We start from the raw sequence: 18,252 nt of genomic DNA, 5'->3' as shown, positions 1-18,252 counted from the left end.
CTTTAAAGAATTGTATCAAGTTGCCAAACACCTCGTCATCAATTTAGTGACGCATATGATATTGTCCCTATCATATAATTAATATACAGACTTTAATGAATTGTGTCAAGTTGCCAAACACCTCGTCATCAATTTAGTGACGCATATGATATTGTCCCTATCATATAATTTTTGATATAAGACTTTAAAGAATTGTATCAAGTTGCCAAACACCTCGTCATCAATTTAGTGACGCATATGATATTGTCCCTATCATATAATTAATATAAAGACTTTAATGGATTGTGTCAAGTTGCCAAACACCTCGTCATCAATTTAGTGACGCATATGATATTGTCCTTATCATATAATTTTTGATATAAAGACTTTAAAGAATTGTATCAAGTTGCCAAACACCTCGTCATCAATTTAGTGACGCATATGATATTGTCCCTATCATATAATTAATATAAAGGCTTTAATGATTGTGTCAAGTTGCCAAACACCTCGTCATCAACTACTATATTATGGTTGCGCCGACCTCTCATATTGTATTCTCTTATGTGTTCATAGGATTTTGACAATTATACGAGTAAATTAAATAATATACATATGAAAATGATTAATTATTATATGTATAAGGGAAAAAATGATGAAATATTCCCATATTATCTTAGTATTATAGAGGAAAGACCGTTGCCGACCTCTGATATTGTTCAAACTTATGTATTTATATGATTTTGGCAATTATATGAGTAAATTAAAAAATATACATATGAAAATGGTTAATTATTATATGTATATGGGAAAAAATGCTAAGATATTCCCATATTCTCTTAGTATTATAGAGAAAAGCCATTTAAGTGAGAGGGTATAGTAGTGTAAACGACCGGAATTACGACAGAGGGTTCAAAAACTACTATAGGTAGGCAGTGGTTGCCGACCTCTCATATTGTTCAAAACTTATGTATTCATATGATTTTGGCAATTGTATGAGTAAATTAAATAATATACATATGAAAATGATTAATTATTATATGTATAAGGGAAAAAATGCTGAAATATTCCCACATTCTCTTAGTATTATAGAGAAAATCCATTATAGTGAGAGGGTATAGTAGTGTAAACGACCGGAATTACGACAGAGGGTTCAAAAACTACTATAGGTAGGCAGTGGTTGCCGACCTCTCATATTGTTCAAAACTTATGTATTCATATGAATTTGGCAATTATATGAGTAAATTAAATAATATACATATGAAAATGATTAATTATTATATGTATAAGGGAAAAAATGCTGAAATATTCCCACATTCTCTTAGTATTATAGAGAAAATCCATTATAGTGAGAGGGTATAGTAGTGTAAACGACCGGAATTACGACAGAGGGTTCAAAAACTACTATAGGTAGGCAGTGGTTGCCGACCTCTCATATTGTTCAAAACTTATGTATTCATATGATTTTGGCAATTATATGATTAAATTAAATAATATACATATGAAAATGGTTAATTATTATATGTATATGGGAAAAAATGCAGAGATATTCCCATATTCTCTTAGTATTATAGAGAAAAGCCATTTAAGTGAGAGGGTATAGTAGTGTAAACGACCGGAATTACGACAGAGGGTTCAAAAACTACTATAGGTAGGCAGTGGTTGCCGACTCTCATATTGTTCAAAACTTATGTATTCATATGATTTTGGCAATTGTATGAGTAAATTAAATAATATACATACGAAAATGATTAATTATTATATGTATATGGGAAAAAATGCAGAGATATTCCCATATTCTCTTAGTATTATAGAGAAAAGCCATTTAAGTGAGAGGGTATAGTAGTGTAAACCACCGGAATTACGACAGAGGGTTCAAAAACTACTATAGGTAGGCAGTGGTTGCCGACCTCTCATATTGTTCAAAACTTATGTATTCATATGATTTTGGCAATTGTATGAGTAAATTAAATAATATACATATGAAAATGATTAATTATTATATGTATAAGGGAAAAAATGCTGAAATATTCCACATTCTCTTAGTATTATAGAGAAAATCCATTATAGTGAGAGGGTATAGTAGTGTAAACGACCGGAATTACGACAGAGGGTTCAAAAACTACTATAGGTAGGCAGTGGTTGCCGACCTCTCATATTGTTCAAAACTTATGTATTCATATGATTTTGGCAATTATATGATTAAATTAAATAATATACATATGAAAATGGTTAATTATTATATGTATATGGGAAAAAATGCTGAGATATTCCCATATTCTCTTAGTATTATAGAGAAAAGCCATTTAAGTGAGAGGGTATAGTAGTGTAAACGACCGGAATTACGACAGAGGGTTCAAAAACTACTATAGGTAGGCAGTGGTTGCCGACCTCTCATATTGTTCAAAACTTATGTATTCATATGATTTTGGCAATTGTATGAGTAAATTAAATAATATACATATGAAAATGATTAATTATTATATGTATAAGGGAAAAAATGCTGAAATATTCCCACATTCTCTTAGTATTATAGAGAAAATCCATTATAGTGAGAGGGTATAGTAGTGTAAACGACCGGAATTACGACAGAGGGTTCAAAAACTACTATAGGTAGGCAGTGGTTGCCGACCTCTCATATTGTTCAAAACTTATGTATTCATATGATTTGGCAATTATATGATTAAATTAAATAATATACATATGAAAATGGTTAATTATTATATGTATATGGGAAAAAATGCTGAGATATTCCCATATTCTCTTAGTATTATAGAGAAAAGCCATTATAGTGAGAGGGTATAGTAGTGTAAACGACCGGAATTACGACAGAGGGTTCAAAAACTACTATAGGTAGGCAGTGGTTGCCGACCTCTCATATTGTTCAAAACTTATGTATTCATATGAATTTGGCAATTATATGAGTAAATTAAATAATAAACATATAAAAATTAATATTTATTATATGTATAAAAAAAAAAATAATCATATTATATATGAATAATGGAAAAAAAATGAAATGTTCCTATAATCTCTTAATATATAAGAGAATAGACCGTATGTTGGGTGGCAAACGGAATTGAAAATACCCGCTTTGAGGACAGCGGGTTCAAAAACTACTATAGGTAGGCAGTGGTTGCCGACCTCCCGCATTATTCGAAATATTTATTTCGGATTATGTTTATATTGGTTACATAAAATAAAGTATATTATTATCCGTACAAATTTGTTTCTCAGTTCTATAGAACACGGGACTTGGCTCCGCGGATAATAGGAATATACGCTTTTTAGATAATATCGTTGAAACAAAAGTCAAGTTTCTATTATATATAGAATAACAAATCGTTTCCATATATTATCGTTAATTTTTGGAGGCAGGCAAATATTAATTTATTACCTGCCGTATAGTTGGATTATTATATCGTTACGGTATAATACAAATATGGATTCTTATGAAAGAAATATAAAATTATATATTAAATGTGGAAATATTATCATATGCGCTTGGTTTTATGTTATATATTACCAGAGAGATATATGAAAAGAGATAAATTTTAAATTTATCTTCAAAATGCAAATGATTTAACTTAATATTTATATTGGTTAAACAAAAATTGTACATGTGTGGATACAATAATTATGTATGTTGGAAATAAAATGATATTTTATAATGAAATATGTATATATAAAAAGATAAAATTATAGAAACATATATATTACAATAATTATATGAAATTCTTGTTATATTGGTAAAACAAGTATAAATTAAAAATGAAAATATGGATTACGAATGCTATATAAAAATGGCCGTAATCGAATAGATTTTTTACTTATATTTATATATTTAAAATTTTACCCAAAGGCGAAATATTGAATTTTATTCAATATAATAAAAATCATGGAATTATATAAAGTGAAAAATCTATATATCTATTATATTGCTTATTTCGATTCAAAAAATATGAATGGAATATGAAGGAAAAACATTATTCTGGTTGATCCTGCCAGTAGTTATATGCTTGTCTCAAAGATTAAGCCATGCATGTCTAAGTACACACGAATTAAAAGTGAAACCGCAAAAGGCTCATTATATCAGTTATGGTTCCTTAGATCGTTAACAGTTACTTGGATAACTGTGGTAATTCTAGAGCTAATACATGCAATTAAAACATGAACCTTATGGGACATGTGCTTTTATTAGGCTAAAACCAAGCGATCGCAAGATCGTTATATTGGTTGAACTCTAGATAACATGCAGATCGTATGGTCTTGTACCGACGACAGATCTTTCAAATGTCTGCCCTATCAACTTTTGATGGTAGTATCTAGGACTACCATGGTTGCAACGGGTAACGGGGAATCAGGGTTCGATTCCGGAGAGGGAGCCTGAGAAACGGCTACCACATCTAAGGAAGGCAGCAGGCGCGTAAATTACCCACTCCCAGCTCGGGGAGGTAGTGACGAAAAATAACAATACAGGACTCATATCCGAGGCCCTGTAATTGGAATGAGTACACTTTAAATCCTTTAACAAGGACCAATTGGAGGGCAAGTCTGGTGCCAGCAGCCGCGGTAATTCCAGCTCCAATAGCGTATATTAAAGTTGTTGCGGTTAAAACGTTCGTAGTTGAACTTGTGCTTCATACGGGTAGTACAACTTACAATTGTGGTTAGTACTATACCTTTATGTATGTAAGCGTATTACCGGTGGAGTTCTTATATGTGATTAAATACTTGTATTTTTTCATATGTTCCTCCTATTTAAAAACCTGCACTAGTGCTCTTAAACGAGTGTTATTGTGGGCCGGTACTATTACTTTGAACAAATTAGAGTGCTTAAAGCAGGCTTCAAATGCCTGAATATTCTGTGCATGGGATAATGAAATAAGACCTCTGTTCTGCTTTCATTGGTTTTCAGATCAAGAGGTAATGATTAATAGAAGCAGTTTGGGGGCATTAGTATTACGACGCGAGAGGTGAAATTCTTGGACCGTCGTAAGACTAACTTAAGCGAAAGCATTTGCCAAAGATGTTTTCATTAATCAAGAACGAAAGTTAGAGGTTCGAAGGCGATCAGATACCGCCCTAGTTCTAACCATAAACGATGCCAGCTAGCAATTGGGTGTAGCTACTTTTATGGCTCTCTCAGTCGCTTCCCGGGAAACCAAAGCTTTTGGGCTCCGGGGGAAGTATGGTTGCAAAGCTGAAACTTAAAGGAATTGACGGAAGGGCACCACCAGGAGTGGAGCCTGCGGCTTAATTTGACTCAACACGGGAAAACTTACCAGGTCCGAACATAAGTGTGTAAGACAGATTGATAGCTCTTTCTCGAATCTATGGGTGGTGGTGCATGGCCGTTCTTAGTTCGTGGAGTGATTTGTCTGGTTAATTCCGATAACGAACGAGACTCAAATATATTAAATAGATATCTTCAGGATTATGGTGCTGAAGCTTATGTAGCCTTCATTCATGGTGGCAGTAAAATGTTTATTGTGTTTGAATGTGTTTATGTAAGTGGAGCCGTACCTGTTGGTTTGTCCCATTATAAGGACACTAGCTTCTTAAATGGACAAATTGCGTCTAGCAATAATGAGATTGAGCAATAACAGGTCTGTGATGCCCTTAGATGTCCTGGGCTGCACGCGCGCTACAATGAAAGTATCAACGTGTATTTCCTAGACCGAGAGGTCCGGGTAAACCGCTGAACCACTTTCATGCTTGGGATTGTGAACTGAAACTGTTCACATGAACTTGGAATTCCCAGTAAGTGTGAGTCATTAACTCGCATTGATTACGTCCCTGCCCTTTGTACACACCGCCCGTCGCTACTACCGATTGAATTATTTAGTGAGGTCTCCGGACGTGATCACTGTGACGCCTTGCGTGTTACGGTTGTTTCGCAAAAGTTGACCGAACTTGATTATTTAGAGGAAGTAAAAGTCGTAACAAGGTTTCCGTAGGTGAACCTGCGGAAGGATCATTATTGTATAATATCCTTATCGTTAATAAATATTTGTTATAATACAAATAAATACAATTTACCAAAATAAAAATATTACAAAATGATTCCACGGAATCAAAAGTTAAAGTCAAAATAAAATGAAGATGGCTTTTATTTTATATGTGGGGCTTGGCAACCTCATAAAAAGACTTTAACATTATTAATGTTGCTGTGCGTATTTGTGGCAGTACTTACTACAACAACGGCGTTTCCTATAAAAACAAATTCTCGAAAATGGAAATCGAAGAAACTAAACTAAATTCGAAAGTAGAAGTCGAATTAAAATAAAAATAATTTTGAATGTGTGGTAATCAAAATAAGTGTGTGTGTATATGGACCATAATATACACGCGTTGCGAATATGTATTGTTCATCTATGTTATGAGCATACGTTGGCTAATGCAACAACCTAAAATATACAATGTTTGTACCTGTCATCCATCAGGTTAATGTTTTATATAAATTTTGCAGTATGTGTCACCCAAAATAGCAAACCATAACCAGATTATTATGATACATAATGCTTATATGAAACTAAGACATTTCGCAACATTTATTTTAGGTATAAAAATAAATTTATTGAAGGAATTGATATATGCCAGTAAAATGGTGTATTTTTAATTTCTTTCAATAAAAACAATATTGACATTATATAAAATTGAATTATAAAACTCTAAGCGGTGGATCACTCGGCTCATGGGTCGATGAAGAACGCAGCAAACTGTGCGTCATCGTGTGAACTGCAGGACACATGAACATCGACATTTTGAACGCATATCGCAGTCCATGCTGTTATGTACTTTAATTAATTTTATAGTGCTGCTTGGACTACATATGGTTGAGGGTTGTAAGACTATGCTAATTAAGTTGTTTATAAATTTTTTATAAGCATATGGTATATTATTGGATTAAATAATGATTTTATTCATAATATTAAAAAAGAAATGAAAAACATTATCTCACATTTGAATGTGAAAAACGAAGAGAAATATTTTCTTTTTCAATCAAATAATACTGAGAAATGTCTAGCATAAAAAATTGAAATATTTTTCATCTAGAATTGTCTCTTATTAATGATTCGGAAAAAGAAAAATCTTGGTTTTGTTATTATTCTTCGTTGGTTCGTTAAATGGATAAAAATGACTTTGCTTACAAGAACTATTGGAACTATTTATAACGAATTTAATTGATTGTTTTATCATTTATATATAAAGAATTTATGGCAAAATATAGTTATATATACAACCTCAACTCATATGGGACTACCCCCTGAATTTAAGCATATTAATTAGGGGAGGAAAAGAAACTAACAAGGATTTTCTTAGTAGCGGCGAGCGAAAAGAAAACAGTTCAGCACTAAGTCACTTTGTCTATATGGCAAATGTGAGATGCAGTGTATGGAGCGTCAATATTCTAGTATGAGAAATTAATGATTTAAGTCCTTCTTAAATGAGGCCATTTACCCATAGAGGGTGCCAGGCCCGTATAACGTTAATGATTGCTAGATGATGTTTCCAAAGAGTCGTGTTGCTTGATAGTGCAGCACTAAGTGGGTGGTAAACTCCATCTAAAACTAAATATAACCATGAGACCGATAGTAAACAAGTACCGTGAGGGAAAGTTGAAAAGAACTCTGAATAGAGAGTTAAACAGTACGTGAAACTGCTTAGAGGTTAAGCCCGATGAACCTGAATATCCGTTATGGAAAATTCATCATTAAAATTGTAATATTTAAATAATATTATTAAGAATAATGTGCATTTTTTCCATATAAGGACATTGTAATCTATTAGCATATCCCAAATTTATCATAAAATATAACTTATAGTTTATTCCAATTAAATTGCTTGCATTTTAACACAGAATAAATGTTATTAATTTGATAAAGTGCTGATAGATTTATATTATTACAGAGCGTTAATTTTTCGGAATTATATAATGGCATAATTATCATTGATTTTTGTGTTTATTATATGCTCTTGTATGATTAACAATGCGAAAGATTCAGGATACCTTCGGGACCCGTCTTGAAACACGGACCAAGGAGTCTAACATATGTGCAAGTTATTGGGATGTAAACCTAATAGCGTAATTAACTTGACTAATAATGGGATTAGTTTTTTAGCTATTTATAGCTAATTAACACAATCCCGGGGCGTTCTATATAGTTATGTATAATGTATATTTATATTATTTATGCCTCTAACTGGAACGTACCTTGAGCATATATGCTGTGACCCGAAAGATGGTGAACTATACTTGATCAGGTTGAAGTCAGGGGAAACCCTGATGGAAGACCGAAACAGTTCTGACGTGCAAATCGATTGTCAGAATTGAGTATAGGGGCGAAAGACCAATCGAACCATCTAGTAGCTGGTTCCTTCCGAAGTTTCCCTCAGGATAGCTGGTGCATTTTAATATTATATAAAATAATCTTATCTGGTAAAGCGAATGATTAGAGGCCTTAGGGTCGAAACGATCTTAACCTATTCTCAAACTTTAAATGGGTAAGAACCTTAACTTTCTTGATATGAAGTTCAAGGTTATGATATAATGTGCCCAGTGGGCCACTTTTGGTAAGCAGAACTGGCGCTGTGGGATGAACCAAACGTAATGTTACGGTGCCCAAATTAACAACTCATGCAGATACCATGAAAGGCGTTGGTTGCTTAAAACAGCAGGACGGTGATCATGGAAGTCGAAATCCGCTAAGGAGTGTGTAACAACTCACCTGCCGAAGCAACTAGCCCTTAAAATGGATGGCGCTTAAGTTGTATACCTATACATTACCGCTAAAGTAGATGATTTATATTACTTGTGATATAAATTTTGAAACTTTAGTGAGTAGGAAGGTACAATGGTATGCGTAGAAGTGTTTGGCGTAAGCCTGCATGGAGCTGCCATTGGTACAGATCTTGGTGGTAGTAGCAAATAATCGAATGAGACCTTGGAGGACTGAAGTGGAGAAGGGTTTCGTGTGAACAGTGGTTGATCACGAGTTAGTCGGTCCTAAGTTCAAGGCGAAAGCCGAAAATTTTCAAGTAAAACAAAAATGCCTAACTATATAAACAAAGCGAATATAATACACTTGAATAATTTTGAACGAAAGGGAATACGGTTCCAATTCCGTAACCTGTTGAGTATCCGTTTGTTATTAAATATGGGCCTCGTGCTCATCCTGGCAACAGGAACGACCATAAAGAAGCCGTCGAGAGATATCGGAAGAGTTTTCTTTTCTGTTTTATAGCCGTACTACCATGGAAGTCTTTCGCAGAGAGATATGGTAGATGGGCTAGAAGAGCATGACATATACTGTTGTGTCGATATTTTCTCCTCGGACCTTGAAAATTTATGGTGGGGACACGCAAACTTCTCAACAGGCCGTACCAATATCCGCAGCTGGTCTCCAAGGTGAAGAGTCTCTAGTCGATAGAATAATGTAGGTAAGGGAAGTCGGCAAATTAGATCCGTAACTTCGGGATAAGGATTGGCTCTGAAGATTGAGATAGTCGGGCTTGATTGGGAAACAATAACATGGTTTATGTGCTCGTTCTGGGTAAATAGAGTTTCTAGCATTTATGTTAGTTACTTGTTCCCCGGATAGTTTAGTTACGTAGCCAATTGTGGAACTTTCTTGCTAAAATTTTTAAGAATACTATTTGGGTTAAACCAATTAGTTCTTATCAATTATAACGATTATCAATTAACAATCAATTCAGAACTGGCACGGACTTGGGGAATCCGACTGTCTAATTAAAACAAAGCATTGTGATGGCCCTAGCGGGTGTTGACACAATGTGATTTCTGCCCAGTGCTCTGAATGTCAAAGTGAAGAAATTCAAGTAAGCGCGGGTCAACGGGGGATCAGGGGTAATTGCGAGCAGAGGGGGAGTATTTTTCTGTAATTCGTAAGTCATATCATATGGTGTGCGGAAGGGGAATTTTACTCTGTAACTCACAAGTCTCTCCTTTACTCAAGTCGACTCAAAACCTCCTCGTGGTGGTCCCCGGTAATGCTAAACTTGTTTAGCAGCTAATTTGAGCGGCAAAACTTTTCCGATGGGTTGGTTCCCCAGAGGAAATTTATTCATATTGGAACTACAAATAGAAATAACGAGCCTCGGAGCAATTTACGCAATCTGATGACGACCCGACCCTCCGTGGACATCTTCCCGGAGGACCAATATGAACCAAACGCAGCGGCTACTCTATCTAGGGTACCCTGCACAGTATGTGGCCGGTCCTTTAACAGCAAGAGAGGACTCGGTGTTCACATGCGATCTCGGCACCCAGACGAACTTGATGAAGAACGTCGACGTGTCGATATAAAGGCAAGATGGAGTGAGGAAGAGAAGTGGATGATGGCGAGAAAGGAGGTTGAGCTCACAGCAAATGGACATAAACACATAAACAAGCAACTAGCGGTGTATTTTGCAAACCGCAGCGTCGAAGCCATCAAAAAGCTAAGACAAAGGGGCGATTATAAGGAGAAAATAGAGCAGATAAGAAGGCAATCAGCTCTCGTCCCGGAAGTTGCAAATCTAACCATAAGGCGCCGCCCTAGTAGAAGTGAGCAAAACCACCAAGTAACAACATCAGAAACAACTCCAATCACACCCTTCGAACAGTCGAACAGGGAAATTTTGCGGACACTGCGTGGGTATAGCCCCGTAGAATGCCATTCCAAATGGAGAGCCCAAGAGCTACAAACGATCATTGACAGGGCAGAGCTCGAGGGAAAGGAAACCACTCTCCAATGCTTATCGCTATATCTCCTAGGAATTTTTCCGGCACAGGGTGTACGTCACACTCTGACGAGACCTCCTCGGAGGCCTCGAAATAGGAGAGAAAGCAGAAGGCAGCAGTATGCTGTCGTCCAGCGTAACTGGGATAAGCATAAAGGAAGATGCATCAAGTCCTTGCTAAATGGAACTGATGAGTCGGTAATGCCAAGCCAAGAAGTAATGGTTCCTTACTGGAGAGAAGTAATGACTCAGCCTAGCCCAAGCTCTTGCAGTAGAGAAGTGATACAAATGGATCACTCGCTTGAGAGGGTTTGGTCTGCTATTACAGAGCACGACCTTCGGGCATCAAGAATCTCATTATCTTCATCTCCGGGGCCTGACGGGATAACTCCAAAAACAGCCAGGGAGGTGCCGTCAGGTATTATGTTACGAATAATGAACCTAATTCTATGGTGCGGCAATCTACCACACTCTATCCGACTGGCCAGAACCGTCTTCATCCCGAAGACGGTGACGGCGAAGCGACCGCAAGACTTTCGTCCAATATCGGTGCCTTCAGTCCTGGTAAGACAGCTAAATGCAATATTGGCAACCCGGTTGAACTCATCAATCAATTGGGACCCGCGCCAGCGGGGCTTCTTACCTACCGACGGATGTGCCGATAACGCGACGATAGTTGACTTAGTCTTGAGGCATAGCCATAAGCACTTTAGATCTTGCTACATTGCAAATTTAGATGTAAGCAAGGCATTCGATTCTTTATCGCATGCATCTATATATGACACCTTACGTGCTTATGGTGCGCCAAAGGGCTTCGTTGACTACGTACAGAATACGTACGAGGGTGGCGGTACCAGTCTCAATGGGGACGGTTGGAGTTCAGAGGAATTCGTCCCTGCTAGAGGAGTGAAGCAGGGTGACCCTTTGTCTCCTATTCTATTTAACTTGGTAATGGACAGGTTACTTAGAAACCTACCCAGCGAAATTGGTGCCAGAGTCGGAAATGCCATTACTAACGCGGCCGCGTTTGCAGATGATTTGGTACTATTTGCTGAAACTCGAATGGGACTTCAAGTATTGTTGGACAGAACGTTGGATTTTCTATCTCTCGTCGGCCTCAAACTTAATGCCGACAAATGTTTTACCGTTGGCATTAAGGGCCAGCCGAAACAGAAGTGTACCGTGCTAGAGGCACAGAGCTTTTACGTAGGCTCAAGGGAGATTCCATCATTGAAGCGAACGGACGAGTGGAAGTACTTAGGCATCAACTTCACTGCAACCGGGAGGGTTCGATGCAATCCGGCCGAGGACATTGGTCCGAAGCTACAAAGATTGACAAAGGCCCCCTCAAACCACAACAGAGGATGTTCGCCCTTAGGACTGTCCTTATCCCACAGCTCTATCACAAGTTAGCCCTTGGGAGTGTGGCGATAGGCTCCTACGAAAAACTGACAAACTAATACGATACTATGTGCGAAGATGGCTAAATCTTCCGCTGGATATACCGATAGCATTCATTCACGCACCCCCAAAAAGTGGAGGTCTCGGAATTCCATCACTTAGATGGGTAGCTCCAATGTTAAGGCTAAGACGTTTGAGTAATATTAAATGGCCTCACCTCACGCAAAACGAGGTAGCCAGCTCTTTCCTCGAAGCAGAAAAACAACGGGCCCGAGATAGATTATTAGCAGAACAAAATGAATTGTTATCGCGTCCGGCAATAGAAAAATATTGGGCGAACAAATTGTACCTCTCAGTTGATGGTAGCGGACTCCGTGAAGCAGGCCATTGGGGCCCGCAACACGGGTGGGTTAATCAACCCACGCGTTTACTAACAGGAAAGGAATATATAGACGGTATTCGTCTGCGGATAAATGCCCTACCCACGAAGTCTCGTACTACAAGGGGAAGGCACGAATTGGAACGACAGTGTCGTGCAGGATGTGACGCTCCCGAAACAACAAACCATATTATGCAAAAATGTTACCGATCGCATGGGAGGCGCATAGCTAGACACAACTGCGTAGTAAATCGAATCAAGCGGGGACTTGAGGAGAGAGGCTGCGTAGTCATTGTTGAACCAAGTCTGCAGTGCGAATCCGGTCTTAATAAACCAGACCTGGTGGCACTACGACAAAATCACATTGATGTGATCGACATACAAATTGTGACAGACGGACACTCTATGGATGATGCACACCAGCGCAAAATCAATAGATACGACAGACCGGACATACGACTGAGTTGCGTCGCAGATTCGAAGCCGCAGGTGACATTGAATTCCATTCTGCCACCCTGAACTGGAGGGGGATCTGGAGTGGTCAATCCGTTAAAAGATTGATAGCGAAGGGCTCCTCAGCAAATATGATAGTCATATCATTAGCGTCCAGGTTATGAGAGGCAGTCTCGGTTGTTTTAAACAGTTCATGTACCTGAGCGGGTTTCCCGAGATTGGACTTAGCTAAAACGTTTGGTTCAAAACATTTGCTTGCTGTCTTGGCATAACATCAATAAAGGCATAAACATCGCAAATAATGGTAATATATAAATTGGCTATGAGATGGTTTTAGTACGTAGGCGTTGCGGAACTTCGGTTCAGATAGAGCAATGAATCGTGCATGCTAGGAAACTGAAGTGTTGACAGACCTAGTATCTTTCGATAGATTTCCATACCTCCGCGATCAAAAAAAAAAAAAAAAAAAAAAAAAAAATAGCCAAATGCCTCGTCATCTAATTAGTGACGCGCATGAATGGATTAACGCGGACGTGTTTTCGTTGCGTCGTGTACAGATTGCAGAACTTGTTTTCGTGTTTGGAAGTATAAATCGGTGAATTAGTGCTCCGCGAAAGTCGTGGTGCTAATTTTCGTGTGTTATAAACAAGCGGTTTGGAAGTAATAACAATTAATTATTGTTGGGAATTTTCCACTTAGCACGTGCTGAAGGGCGAACTTACGAGTAAGTTTTTCGAGTAAGCTTTTTGATCAGCTGTCACAAAGCTTATTGGTGGGAGTCACTGCTAAGGTTTGTGTCTAGGGGAGAGTTTTAGTGCTACCAGACTTACCGATAGGTGGAGCTCGAGTTCCAGAGCAACTACCTTTTGTCAGCGGAGTAACGGGCATACGGTTGCTGGCGTCGACGGTAGGTGGAGCCACATCGTATTTATGCCGATGGAGAGCGACAGCAGCGCGAGTGCTTGAGCGGAAGTAGTGCCTCGATGAAGTCCAGACGAGGCAGGCGCAGAAGCCATCTGGCATCTAAGAGCTCGGCGCCAACGCAGGCGAAATTGGTTGCCCTGGCATCGAATGGAGTGCCAGAACCCGTTGGGTACTGGAGGAGCCGTTTTCGTCGCTGGAGGACGCCCGGGCGGCTACGGAGAACGCTGCCATTGATGCTGCCCCCCCCACGCTGCTGCCACCGCTGCTGATCCTACTGCTGCCCCTGCTGCCGACCACACTGCTGCCTCCGCCGTTTTCACTGCTGCTAAAATTGTTGCCACCACTGCCACTGCCGCCACCGCTGCCGCCCGTGCTGGGCAAGCAGCCATGATGGCAGAGCTGTCGGCCACACAGCGCATGTGAGAAGCAGCTTCCGCAGACTAGGAGAAGTGGACACGGAAGAGCTCTCATATGCTATCAGCCGCTACGATGAGCTGGTGTTGGCGCTAATGCTCCGGTGCGGAGAGCTGGAGACGCGGCTTGCTATGCCGCCACCGCCGCCGCCGTCGTTGAATCTGTTGAAAAATACGGCCGCCAATGCTCCCAGATGCAGCAGGTTGCACCCATCGCTGCCCCGCGGACTACCAAGGTCCGCGAGACGTGGTCAGCGGTGGTGAAGTGCGACGACCCTGCGCTATCGGGGAAAGACATAGCGGAAAAGGTGCGAACGATGGTTGCACCCTCTCTCGGAGTCAGAGTACACGAGGTCCGTGAGCTCCGTCGAGGTGGTGGTGCGATCATTCGCACTCCTTCGGTGGGAGAGCTGCAGAAGGTGGTCGCTTCAAAAAGATTCGCGAGGTTGGCCTAAATGTGGCACGGAATGCGGCCGAGAAGCCGAAGGTCGTCGTATATGACGTCGACACAGCTATCGGCCCTGAGGAGTTTATGAAGGAGCTCCACGAAAACAACTTCGACAGCGAAATGAATCTGGCCCAGTTTAAGAAGTCAGTGCACCTGGTGACCAAGGCGTGGTCGGTAGCTGACGGCGCCACAGTAAATGTGACGCTGGAGGTTGACGACCGGGCGATGGCGAAGCTTGATGTAGGTCGTGTCTACATCAAGTGGTTCTCATTCCGATGCCGGTCACAGGTCCGCACATACGCCTGCCACAGATGTGTGGGTTTCGACCACAAGGTCAGCGAATGCCGGCAGAAGGATAGTGTCTGTCGCCAGTGCGGGCAACAAGGCCACACTGCGGCAAAGTGCCAAAACCCGGTGGACTGCCGGAACTGCCGCCACAGAGGGCAACCCTCGGGGCATTACATGCTCTCGAGCGTTTGCCCGATATACGGGGCGTTGCTGGCGAGGGTGCAAGCTAGACACTAATGTTTAGCTTCATCAAGCGAACTGTGGCCGAGGCCGAGCTGCGACCATCGAGCTCGGAGTCGACTCAGGAGATCGAGTCTATGTTCGCGCTGGTGCAGGAGCCGTATCTCGGCGGGGACGGAATGGATGTGCTGCCTGAAGGAATGAGAATTTTCATCGATCGGCGAGGGAAGGCAGCCATCCTAGTGGATCACCAGGAAGCCATCTGTATGCCAGTGGAGACCCTCACCACAGATTATGGCGTATGTCTGGTCGTGAAAGGGAGTTTTGGCTCAATCTTCCTTTGCGCCGCATACTGCCAGTATGATGCACCTCTGGAACCGTACATCCGGTACATGGATGCGGTCCTGCTGCAGGCGCAGAACCCGCCGCAATCCTGGGCCTCGACGCGAATGCAGTGTCCCCCATGTGGCTTAGCAAACTCTCTCGTCATGCCGAGGGGCAAAGCTAACTACAGACGGGGTGAGCTGCTGTCAGAGTGGATGCTGGAGGCAAGAGTCGCCGCCTAAACCAGTCAACAGAGGTGTACACGTTCGATAATTACAGAGCTACAAGCGATATCGACGTGACAATCGTCAATGAGGCAGCATCTATGTGGGCCACATATGAGTGGAGAGTGGACGAGTGGGAATTGAGTGACCACAACATCATTACTGTTGTGGCCGAACCAACTCACCGCGCGCCGCAGTTGAGAGCATAGCTCCTGTGCCGTCCTGGAACTTCTCCAATGCACGTTGGCGATTGTTCAAGGAGGAAATGGTGAGTAGAGCAGCCGAACTTCCGGAAAACTTCTCAGAGTCGCCGTTGGAACCAGCAAGTTTCGACCCTGCGCTAGTATAAGTACATAATGTATGTGATATTGCGCTGGGAAGAAAGTCCATCCGATGCCCAGCAGGAGAGCACGTTGGTGGACTGCCGACCTCTGTGATGCAAGGCGCGAAGTCCGGAGACTTCGTCGCCTACTTCAAAATGGAAGGCGTCATGATGATGATGCCGCAATAGAGCGTGTATTGGTCGACCTGAGGCGGGCCTCAGCCAACTACAAGAAGCTCATTTGGAGGGCGAAAATGGATGAGTGGAAACGCTTCGTGGGAGATCATGCCGACGACCCATGGGGCGCGTCTATAAGATTTGCCGAGGCCGCAGGAAGTGCACGGAGATTGGGTGCCTCCGCGTGAATGGCGAGATGATACCGATTGGGGTGACTGTGCACGAGTGCTCCTCCGCAATTTCTTCCCAGTTGCGGAGTCCGAAGCACCGACTGCCATCGCGGAGGAAGTCCACCGGCCCTCGAAGTATTCGAGGTTGATGCATGTGTTGCCGTTGAAGAGCAGGCGCTCTCCCGGCTTGGACGGCATTAATGGCACTATCTGCAAGGCAGTCTGGCGCGCCATACCCGAGCACCTTGCATCGTTGTTTTCCCGATGCATCCGATTAGGATACTTTCCCGCTGAGTGGAAGTGCCCACGAGTTGTCTCGCTGCTCAAAGGGCCAGATAGGACAATGTGAGCCTCCTCATATAGAGATATGTTGCTACAGTCTTTGGTAAGGTGCTCGAGGCCATCATGGTGAATCGTGTGAGAGAAGTTCTTCCGGAAGGCTGCAGATGGCAATTTGGATTTCGCCAAGGACGATGTGTGGAGGATGCTTGGAGGCACGTGAAGAGCAGTGTTTGTGCCAGCCCGGCGCAATACGTGCTCGGCACATTCGTGGACTTCAAAGGAGCATTCGACAACGTCGAATGGAGTGCTGCACTCCGCCGACTAGCCGACTTGGGTGCCGGGAGATGGGCTTGTGGCAGAGCTTTTTCTCCGGCCGAAGAGCAGTGATCCGAAGCAGTTCCGGTACTGTGGATGTACCGGTAACTAGAGGCTGCCCGCAGGGGTCAATCAGTGGCCCATTTATCTGGGACATACTGATGGATGTACTGCTTCAGCGTCTCCAGCCGTATTGCCAGCTGAGTGCATACGCGGATGACTTGCTGCTTCTCGTCGAGGGAAATTCCCGAGCTGAGCTAGAGGAAAAAGGTGCAGAGCTTGATGTCCATCGTAGAAGCGTGGGGAGCGGAAGTTGGCGTTACCGTCTCGACCAGCAAGACGGTAATAATGCTGCCTGAAGGTGCCTTGAGACGTGCGCCTACGGTGAGGTTTGCTGGAGCGAACCTTCCGTATGTGCGTAGCTGTCGGTACTTGGCATCACGGTCAGTGAAGGAATGAAATTCCTCACGCACATAGCTTCGCTTCGGCCAGCGGATGACCGGAGTCGTTGGAGCATTGGCGCGTGTGCTTCGAGCAGCGACTGGGGCTTCAGTCCTCGAGCCAGGCGGACCATATATGACGGACTCATGGCACCTGTGTGCTGTTTGGTGCCCCGGTATGGTATGACACCGCGAAAGGTAGCCGCCCGAGACGACTAGCCTCCTGCCAGAGGCTAATCCTGCTTGGATGCCTTTCGGTATGCCGAACAGTGTCCCAACAGTGGCACTGGCAGGTACTTGGCGGAGTCCCCGCTTGACTTGGCTGCTAAGTTTTTAGCGGTCAAGTACAAGCTGAAGCGTGGATCCCGCTGGAGGAGAAACGACTGGCTATACGGCGAGACACTACGTGTCTAGCTGGAGCAGAGGAGACTCCCTAGAGGAGTGCTTGCTGCAGAATTGGCAACAGATGGGATGACGAAAGCGAACCAGGACGGGTGACGCACAAGTTCATCCCATACGTCCATCTCGCCTATCGAGATCCAAGCTTTATTCCGATGAGGACGTCTTTCCTGCTGACAAGGTCACGGGTCGTTTAACGCATTTTTGCAAGGGAGAGCCCTCAGCGATACCACTGCTTGCGCTTGTGGTGATCCATATGAGGACTGGATGACATATTGTGCGCTTGTCCTCTATATGCAGATTTGCGAACCTCGATGGACTTGGAGTGCAGCGCCTTGGCGAAAACTGGACCTTCAATAGAATCCTGGAAGATCAGCAGAGGATTTCACGG

The 18,252-nt window shown here is 42.1% G+C and overlaps 2 non-coding genes across 2 annotated transcripts; both read left to right on the top strand.

The window, feature by feature from the left end:
* Window positions 1-3,964: 3,964 nt before the first annotated feature.
* LOC116803130 lies at window positions 3,965-5,959 on the top strand. Its single transcript, XR_004363405.1, has one exon. It is a non-coding gene; the product is annotated as a small subunit ribosomal RNA (ribosomal RNA).
* A 687-nt stretch (window positions 5,960-6,646) lies between these two features.
* LOC116803128 lies at window positions 6,647-6,825 on the top strand. Its single transcript, XR_004363402.1, has one exon. It is a non-coding gene; the product is annotated as a 5.8S ribosomal RNA (ribosomal RNA).
* The last annotated feature ends 11,427 nt before the right edge of the window (window positions 6,826-18,252 follow it).

Source organism: Drosophila sechellia, unplaced genomic scaffold, assembly GCF_004382195.2.
Source record: "Drosophila sechellia strain sech25 unplaced genomic scaffold, ASM438219v1 U_294, whole genome shotgun sequence".
Lineage (NCBI taxonomy): Eukaryota > Metazoa > Arthropoda > Insecta > Diptera > Drosophilidae > Drosophila > Drosophila sechellia.
Note: the sequence above shows the minus strand (reverse complement) of the source record. Positions and strands in the feature narration are given on the sequence as shown.